We start from the raw sequence: 7,515 nt of genomic DNA on the forward strand, positions 1-7,515 counted from the left end.
TCTGTGGGGCTACGGATGATGTTTATCTGCCCAGTCCAAGGTCCACCCAGTCTTCTGCTTTCCTAGAGTTAATCCCAGATCTAAGGCTTTCCCTCTGCAACACTCAGCATGATGAGGTGCTTCAGGCAATAAAACCATTCATACTCCAGGACTGGCCACATTGCAAAGAGCAAATGCCAGAGGAGATTACCCCCTACTACCAGGAGAGTGATTAGCTTCATGTGTGCAAGATGGGATTTTGTTTACAGATAACCAAGCAGCAGTCCCAGCAGATTTAAAAGCTGACATCATGAGACAGATACATGCTTCACACCTGAGCCTGAGATGAGCCAGGGATGTATCTACTGGCCAGGCATGGATGCCCAACTGAAAGCGCACATGGAATAGTTTGAGATGGACAATGGAAGGAAACTCTATAGCCTCATTAAATTTCAAACTCAACCCTGAGAAAAAGTCGGAACAGACCTGTTCACTTTTAATGACAGGAAGTATATGGTTATAGTAGATTATTAGACCAATTTCTGGAATTGGACTGTCTGGAGGAAACTCAGGCAAGAACTGTGATCCAGAAATGAAGGCACACTTTGCAAGGTATGATATGCCTGGCATGCTGTGCTCAGACAGTAGGCCACAGTACAATGAGCAAAAATTAAACGATTCAATGCCAAATAGGAATTTGAGCGCAAGATGTCTTCTTTTGGGTAGCCACAAAACAACAGGTAGGCAGAGTTTTCAATTAAAAGAGCCCAGGGACTGATGGAAAAGGCAAAACAGGCAGGAAGGGAGTCACTACATAGCAGTTTTGGACCACTGCAACATAGCCTCCCAAAGACTAGATAGTAGTCCAGCACAGAGATTGATGGGCTGGAGAACCAAGACTCACGAGGGATGCTGCAGCCCTGCAGAGGAATGATGGACAGTACACAGGATCAGTTAAGAGAACATCAGCACAAACTGCAACAAAGAAATCAAGGACCTGAATCCACTGTGCACAGATGAGCAGGTCTTGATTCAACCAACAGATAACCACACACAGCAATGGTAAGAGGCAACCATCCAAGCTTCAGCAGGACACAGGACATATGTGGCAGCTACAGACTCAAAACAGCGGTGGAAATTAAACCAAAGATAACTATGTAGTAGTAGCAGACAGCTGGCGCAACTGGACAGATGGACCAGAGCCATGATTAAGATCAGCCTGAGCCATCATCTGGCATGATGTAGCAAAGTCAGAAGAAAGTAAGAATATTAGCAAGAGAGAGGACCAACAGGATACCAACCAGCAGAATGAAGGCAGCAATGGCGTGGAAGCAAGTCTCCCATCAACAGCAAAAACACAAACAAGAAGTGGGAGATTGCTTTGAAGACCAGCACTCTTGAAGGATTATGTCTCTATGATGGGCTATGTACTAATAACCAGTGACCCCAGCAGGTCAGAAAACATAACAGTAGTTGTTAAAAGGAAAGTGTAACTGTGACAGGTTGCCCCCCAATCCAGAGTGCCACCTGATACACTGGGGTCCTACTGAGCCCACCCATTCCACCAGCCTGGGCTCCCTCTCCTTGTCCTGCTGTGCCAAGCCTTCAAGCCTCCACTGACACACCCACAGGTAGGTCCACACCCAGCTGCAAAAGGACACAGACACCTTGATCAGCTCCACGTGGGAAAACTCAGCTCGGGGATTGCCCAGCACTCAAGTGCACATCCCCTCTAGAATATAAACCCAAAATTGTATTGTTTTGCACTGCACAGAAATCTATACAGTGTAAGCTCATGAAATCTGCCCCCTCCCTCAATGTGGAGAAATATATGCATAGCTTCCCCCCGCCCTTCCCCCCGTTATGAATTGCACAAACTGGGTTTTATAAAACAAAACAAGTTTATGAACTACAAAGGATAGATTTTAAGTGATTATAAGGGATAGCAAACAGATCAAAGCAGATTACTGAGCAAATAAAATGAACAGGCAAACTAAGCTTAATACATTAAAGAAACTGGCTACAAATAGTAATTCCTCACCCTAAATGTTGTTTTAAGTGGGTTACAGAATTTCTTTGTGGACAGACAGTTCTTGCTTGCAGCTTAAAACTCCAGGTATATCCTTCACGGGCCAGACACAATTCCTAGCCTGGGTTCAATATTTCCACTCCTTCCCCTTTGTCTTTGTTTCTTAGATTTTTCCAGTGGTTATCCTGGGTGGAGAGTCAATGAAGAATGAACCAAGATTAACTCACTCCCCAGCCTTATATAGGATTTGCATATGGTGGGAATCCTTTGTTTCCCAGTTTGACCACCAGCCCCTCTTAGTGGAAAAACACTAGAAGTCCAGGATGGTGTCCAGTACCAGATGACATGATCACCTGACCCTGCAGTGTCAAAGCAGCATCCCAGTAAACTTCTCAGGAAGGAGGGAGATTAGCATCTTCAAAGTCCTATTTTCCTTCCTAATGGCCCATCTAGGCTGATTGTCTACTGTCTGGTCGGTGTTCCCCAGGTGCAAAACTGTAGCAATTGATATATAGTCAATATTCCTAACTTCAGATACAGAAATGATTCATAGATTCATAGATACTAAGGTCAGAAGGGACCACTCTGATCATCTAGTCCGACCTCCTGCACAGCGCAGGCCACAGAATGTCACCCACCACTCCTATGAAAAACCTCACCCATGTCTGAGCTATTGAAGTCCTCAAATCATGGTTCAAAACTTCAAGGAGCAGAGAAGCCTCCCTCCAGTCAACCATGCCCCATGCTACAGAGGAAGGCAAAAAAACCTCCAGGGCCTCTCCAATTTGCCCTGGAGGAAAACTCCCTCCCGACCCCAAACATGGCGATCAGCCAAACCCTGAGCACATGGGCAAGATTCACCAGCCAGATACCCAGGAAAGAATTTTCTATAGTAAATCAGATCCCATCCATCTAATATCCCATCTCAGGGGATTTGGCCTATTTACCCTGAATATTTAAAGATCAATTACTTACCAAAATCCCATTATCCCATCATACCATCTCCTCCATAAACTTATCGAGTAGAATCTTAAAACCAGATAGATCTTTTGCCCCCACTGCTTCCCTTGGAAGGTTATTCCAAAACTTCACTCCTCTGATGGTTAAAAACCTTCGGTCTGATTTCAAGTCTAAACTTCCTGGTGGCCAGTTTATACCCATTTGTTCTTGTGTCCACATTGGTGCTGAGCTGAAATAATTCCTCTCCCTCTCCTATATTTATCCCTCTGATATATTTATAGAGAGCAATCATATCTCCCCTCAACCTTCTTTTAGTTAGGCTAAACAAGCCAAGCTCCTTAAGTCTCCTTTCATAAGACAAGTTTTCCATTCCTCGGATCATCCTAGTAGCCCTTCTCTGTACCTGCTCCAGTTTGAATTCATCCTTTTTAAACATGGGAGACCAGAACTGCACACAGTATTCTAGGTGAGGTCTCACCAGTGCCTTGTATAACGGTACTAAAACCTCCTTATCCCTACTGGAAATGCCTCTCCTGATGCATCCCAAAACCGCATTAGCTATTTTCACAGCCATATCACATTGGCAGCTCATAGTCATCCTATGATCAACCAATACTCCAAGGTCCTTCTCCTCTTCCGTTACTTCTAATTGATGCGTCCCCAACTTATAACTAAAATTCTTGTTATTAATCCCTAAATGCATAACCTTACACTTCTCACTATTAAATTTCATCCTATTACTATTACTCCAGTTTACAAGGTCATCCAGATCCTCCTGTATAATATCCCGATCCTTCTCCGAATTGGCAATACCTCCCAGCTTTGTATCATCTGCAAACTTTATTAGCACACTCCCACTTTTTGTGCCAAGGTCAGTAACAAAAAGATTAAATAAGATTGGTCCCAAAACCGATCCCTGAGGAACTCCACTGGTAACCTCCCTCCAACCTGACAGTTCGCCTTTCAGTAGGACCCGTTGCAGTCTCCCCTTTAAACAAATCCTTATCCACCTTCTGATGTTCATATTGATCCCCATCTTCTCCAATTTAACTAATAATTCCCCATGTGGCACGGTATCAAATGCCTTACTGAAATCTAGGTAAATTAGATCCACTGCATTTCCTTTATCTAAAAAATCTGTTACTTTTTCAAAAAAGGAGATTAGGTTGGTTTGGCACGATCTACCTTTTGTAAAACCATGTTGTATTTTGTCCCATTTACCATTGACTTCAATGTCCTTAACTAATTTCTCCTTCAAAATTTTTTCCAGGACCTTGCATACTACAGATGTCAAACTAACTGGCCTGTAGTTACCTGGATCACTTTTTTTTCCTTTCTTAAAAATAGGAACTATATTAGCAATTCTCCAATCATTCGGTACTATTCCTGAGTTTACAGATTCATTAAAAATTCTTGCTAATGGGCTTGCAATTTCAGGTGCCAATTCCTTTAATATTCTTGGATGAAGATTATCTGGGCCCCCCGATTTAGTCCCATTAAGCTGTTTCAGTTTCGCTTCTACCTCAGATATGGTAACATCTACCTCTATATCCTCCTTCCCATTTGTCATGCTACCATTATCCCCAAGATCCTCTTTAGCCTTATTAAAGACTGAGGCAAAGTATTTGTTTAGATATTGGGCCATGCCTAGATTATCTTTAACCTCCGCTCCATCCTCAGTGTTAAGCGGCCCCACTTCTTCCTTCTTAGTTTTCTTCTTATTTATATGGTTATAGAACCTTTTACTATTGGTTTTAATTCCCTTTGCAAGGTCCAACTCTACTCGACTTTTAGCCTCTCTGACTTTATCCCTACATCTTCTGACCTCAATTAGGTAGCTTTCCTTGCTGATCCCTCCCATCTTCCACTCCCTGTATGCTTTCTGCTTCTTCATAATCACCTCTCTAAGATGCTTGCTCATCCAGCTTGGTCTACAACTCCTTCCTATGAATTTTTTCCCCTTTCTTGGGATACAGGCTTCCGATAGCTTCTGCAGCTTTGATTTAAAGTAATGCCAGGCCTCCTCTACCTTTAGATCCATAAGTTCTTCAGTCCAATCCACTTCCCTAACTAATTTCCTTAATTTTGGAAAGTCAGCCCTTTTGAAATCAAAAACCCTAGTTGCAGATTTATTTTTGTTAATCCTTCCATTTAGTTTGAACTGAATTAGCTCATGATCACTTGAGCCAAGATTGTCCCCTACAACCATTTCTTCTATGAGGTCCTCGCTACTCACCAAAATTAAATCTAAAATGGCATCCCCTCTAGTCGGTTCAGCAACTACTTGATGAAGGAATCCATCAGCTATCGCATCTAGGAAAATCTGAGCCCTATTATTATTACTAGCACTGGTCCTCCAGTCTATATCTGGGAAGTTAAAGTCTCCCATGATCACGCAGTTTCCATTAGTATTTACTTTATTAAAAACATTAAAAAGGGCTCTACCCATAACCAAATTAGATCCCGGAGGTCTATAGCACACCCCAAGCACTATCGCAGGAGAGGCTTTACTAGTTTTCTTCCCCAATGTAATTTTTGCCCAGACAGACTCTGTCTTATCCATTGCATCGCTTCTTATTTCTTTACATTCTAACTCATCGTTGATATACAATGCTACTCCACCCCCTTTACCTTTGTTTCTGTCTTTCCTAAACAGCACATACCCTTCAATACCTGTATTCCAGTCATGACTACTATTCCACCATGTTTCTGTTATCCCTATAATATCTGGTTTCACTTCCTGCACCAGTAGCTCTAGTTCCTCCATTTTGTTACCTAGACTCCTTGCATTGGTGTACAAACATCTTAATTTTTGCTGTTTGGCCTCGCTCACATTTTGTACCCTATTAGGCACAGTCATTCTACAGCCAGTATAACCTATTAGACTAGTATCCACACCACCCTCGCTCCTTATATACATTCTCCTACCCATGGCTGTATCCTTTCTTACTTCATCTTCTTCCCTCTCAATGCTAAAATCTGGCGTGGAGATTTTCTGGACATCTCCCATCCATCTCCCCCCAATTCCTAGTTTAAAGCTCTCTTTATCAGTTGTGCCAGCCTCGATCCTAGAAGTCTATTTCCTTCCCTACTCAGATGAAGTCCATCCCGAGAGAACTGACCTCTGTCCGTGAATGCCTCCCAGTGGCCATACATCCCAAAGCCCTCCTTATAGCACCACTGCCTAAGCCATCTGTTGACAGTCATAATCTTGTCACACCTTTGTTGCCCTTCTCTAGGAACAGGAAGGATCCCGCTAAAGATCACCTGAACCTCAATTTCCTTAAGCGTCTTCCCCAGCCTAGCATAGTCTCCCTTGATACTTTCCAGCGAGAATCTGGCTGTATCATTTGTTCCCACATGAAGGATAATTAGGGGATTCTTTCCCGCTCCCTTGAGGATCCTTTTCAACCTCAGGTCTACATCCCGTATCTTAGCACCCGGAAGACAGCACACCCTTCTATTCTCAGGATCAGCTCTAGTTACAGGCCTGTCTATTCTTCTCAATAAAGAGTCCCCGATCACATAGACCTGCCTTTTCCTGGTGACAGTGCTATTCTCCAGTCTCTCCCCTGTTCCCTCTGGCTGCAAGTTCTTTCCATTCCTATTTTCCCTTACAATTCTCTTCAACCCATCCTGTATCCTCCTGGGGCTCATATTTGGTGTAGTCTCCCTTGACTCTTCCCCTTTTTCTATAGGGCTAGCCTCTCTTCTCTTCTTCCTTACCCTTCCACCTTCAGCGACTACCTGCTGAGCCCCTTCATTTTCCAACTCTGCAAACCTGTTCCTAAGCTCTATTTCTCCTTCACTAGCCCGTCTTTTTCTCTGCCTGGTTCTTTGAGTCACATGTTTCCACTGACCACTTTCCTCATCCAGTCTCTCCTCAAAATTCCCCAGCCCTGCTTCCATCCGTGACTCTGAGCTTTTCCTTTCAGATACCTCATATCTTTGCTCCATAATCTGCTCAAACCCCTTCCTAAACTCAACCAGACTTTCCACCTGCATCTCCAAACCTCGGATCTTTTCCTCCATCAGCTCTATCAGACGGCATTTCATGCAGACAAAACTCTTACCGGTTCCCCCCTCCAGGATCATGTACATACCACAGCTTCCACATCCAGTCATCCTCAGTGTGTCTTTCACTGCAGGAGTCACTCCCACAGCTTCCTCTGTATCTGTCATCTCCTTCCCACCTAAATCCTGTTAATCTGGGAAACACAAGCCACACCAAAAAGACCACCCCCCCAGCAAAAGCAAACCCCAAACAAGCACAATCCAAACTCCCCTTGCAAACTCCCACTCAAACTCAAACTCAAACTCCCCTGTTTAGAGCTCTGTATGATAAATGCATACAAATAGGATAACCATATTCAGTAAATCATAACCTTTCCAATGATATCTCAGATGATCCATCTTGCATAAATTACACCTTAGTTATGCTATAGTCATATTATAACAATATTTCTATGAAGAATATGGATTGTAGCATCACAATAGCAATCTGCATCAAACTTGGAGGGAAGAGTACAGGTTGCAGGAGAGAAGAA

Source organism: Dermochelys coriacea, chromosome 1 (genome assembly GCF_009764565.3).
Source record: "Dermochelys coriacea isolate rDerCor1 chromosome 1, rDerCor1.pri.v4, whole genome shotgun sequence".
Taxonomy (NCBI): domain Eukaryota; kingdom Metazoa; phylum Chordata; order Testudines; family Dermochelyidae; genus Dermochelys; species Dermochelys coriacea.